Genomic DNA, 2,850 nt, shown 5'->3' with positions numbered 1-2,850 from the left:
TTTCTTTCGATATCCCATCCCTAGTATGAGCCTTGTGTGCAATGTGACATTTCAGCACTGTAAAGGAAAAAGAATCGACAATTTTAAGAACATTATATATAACTGTCACAGTGCTTTATTAAAAAAAAAAAAAAATTAAAATCTGTACCGGTACAAACCATGATGGGTCAGGGGTTCAGTACTTGTAAGGAGGAAGTACTGTTGAAGTACTTCGTTAACGAAAAGTTGTACAATGAAAAATATGGAATAGATATATTCATTTTGGAAGTTTTTTCACCTCAACAATTAAAAAAAATTAATATAATCAAACTTCCTAAAAAGTAAAATCCAGAATTCTTTTTTATAATTTATGTATTTCGTAGTTTTCGACGCCCAGCACAAAATTTATCTATACTTAACAATTTAACACAAGCTACTATTATACACTAATACAATATTATATATTTTTTCATGCAAATTATCCATTAACAATCATGTCTTTGGCTTTTGTTTTCCATATTTCAAGATGTCAACAATTAAAATACCTTGCTCGTCTCTGTTATTCTAAAATAAAATAAAATAATTTCCAAGTTTCAGCAAAATAGCCCTACATTTTAACAGGAATTCTAAATTATCAAAAACATATTAATCCTGTACAAAACAGTGATGAGCCCAACAATAACCTATTTTGGTTAGAGATGGTGGAGTTAGTTACACACATCTTAAATTATAGAAAACTAGAGGTCATTCAAAATATATGTATAGGAGTTTAAGCTACACCAGAATTTCAAATATGTTGTTTGACTTATAGCTCCCGATGATTAATGAGTATACATACTTACTGACACAAATTTATTCTCTCTACCATTTCTGACAATCCATTCATAAAAGAAACAGGACACTAGGACAAAACATCACTAAAAAGATACGCCCATAAATAGACCAAACACACATTATTACACAAAACTTGATATTTAAATTATATATATAAAATTTGATTATTCTATATATGTTACTCTTTAACAAAGTGTATCATTTGTTCATTTATAATTTATGTATATTACTTTACCATTTATCTATTTTTTCTTTTTATTGTGCAGCTTATTTTTTTTTTTTAATTTCCTACTACTACTAGTGTGGCTCTACAATCCGTTGTCGAATCTTGACCTCCTGCAGCAGCTTCTACCAATTGTCTCGGTCCCTTGCAGCCACCATCCAATTCCAAAGCCCCAGCATATTTGTTGCACCAGCAGTAACACCATGAGCCCATCGCACCTTTGGTCTTCCTCTTCTCCTGGTACCATGCTGTGGCTCCATCAGTCATTGTCTTGGTAGATCCTCACTGCCGATCCTAGTGACCTGTCCTGGCCATCTCAGTTATGCAATTTTCATCACTTGAACTATATCAGGCTCCTTAATATTTTTTTTTCTTTCAAATTTCCTAATTCAAAACTATGAATATGTAAAAACAAAGAAAATGGAAATTCAAATCACATATATGTAACTTATAAAAGGTATTTGTACATGTACCAATTATAACTTTATGGAAATTGTATATAATAATTAATAAATAACAACTATAGAATAAAATTTAAGTTTAGTTCATTATGTTTTACTTTTTAATCCAATTTAATATAAGATCAAACTTACTTATTGTGGGAAAACATAAAGCCAACAACTACGCATACTGATTTCATAGACTGTACATATTAGTCCAATCTATTTTGTGAACTAAAATTTTTCAGATCAATCCGCCTGTTTGTAAGTTTTGTAAAATAAATAGTAGTATTATTTCTTTAATATTTTTCTTTAATTCATGAATTTTATTATTTATAATAGTGATTTGGTATCTAGGCTGCTCTCTCTCTATTTCGAGCTCAGCATCTTGTCCTGATTGATTGCTATATAAATTGACTCTGTCATCAGCCTGACGATAAGATTTCGATTTTTGAGTATATTGATATTTTCAAAGTCTATTTCAAGTAGCAGGTTTTTGATATGGTTTCATAAGGCGATAGTTGTTTTAGAATTAGGTCTGCATCGGTTGATGTCATACATACGTACATGACAATTTATAACAACTTTTGCAAGATATATTATATATTAACTTTTTATTTTCATTTAAACTGAACCCTGATGAAGGTCTAAAATTTAGGCCAAAACATTGGAACTCAACATTAAATAAGTTTAAAATGATGAGTTGATAGTAATTTTTATGACTTGGCATTATAACTTACTCTTGATGCCCTGAAATTCTGGCCAAAATGGTAATAATAATTTTAATGCTGGCCACACCCCTGATCATCTTCTCCTAATGTAATAATAAGTTTAATAATAATTTAATCCTCGCACAAGACTGAAAAGACAGGAAACTGCTCGTCGATTCCGACTATTACAGTACTTACTAGACAAACGGTCTAAACTTCTAATCCATTACAAAAGACTGATCTGCATGACTATTATAAGGCCTAGCTGGACATACGGAGTTGAGCTTTGGGGCTCCACTAAACCATCAAATTCCTCTTGAATCCAATCCTTACAGTCCAAAATCCTTAATGCTCCTTACTTTGTCACGAATCAAGTCATCCATCAGGACCTCAATGTTCCATATGTTGCTGATTTGGCCAGAACCAGATAACAATCCTTCCATGATAAACTTCCCAACCACCCAAACCCACTTGTTTCTAACCTGGCTCCTCCTTTATCAACTGATAATCCTCCTAGGCATCTGAAAAGAAGATGGCCTTGAGATCTTCTCCTCTAGAAATGTTATTGGAGTTCTATCAATGAGTAGATTCTCCCACATGTTTGTATCATGTCATTATATCACCTACAGCAAATTTACTTGTTGTATATATTTTTATAAAGTTG

The 2,850-nt window shown here is 31.6% G+C and overlaps 1 protein-coding gene across 1 annotated transcript in view; it reads right to left on the bottom strand.

Annotated features, from left to right (window-relative positions):
* The window catches only part of RabX4 (RAS oncogene family member RabX4), a gene marked incomplete in the record, with an annotated part of 14,186 nt that overhangs the window by 9,633 nt on the left and 1,703 nt on the right, over positions 1-2,850 (bottom strand).

The sequence above is a fragment of the Halyomorpha halys genome, unplaced genomic scaffold (genome assembly GCF_000696795.3).
Source record: "Halyomorpha halys isolate HHAL.00 unplaced genomic scaffold, Hhal_1.1 Scaffold558.1, whole genome shotgun sequence".
Classification (NCBI taxonomy): Eukaryota; Metazoa; Arthropoda; class Insecta; order Hemiptera; family Pentatomidae; genus Halyomorpha; species Halyomorpha halys.
The sequence above is the reverse complement of the archived record's forward strand: the minus strand, read 5'-3'. Positions and strand labels throughout refer to the sequence as shown.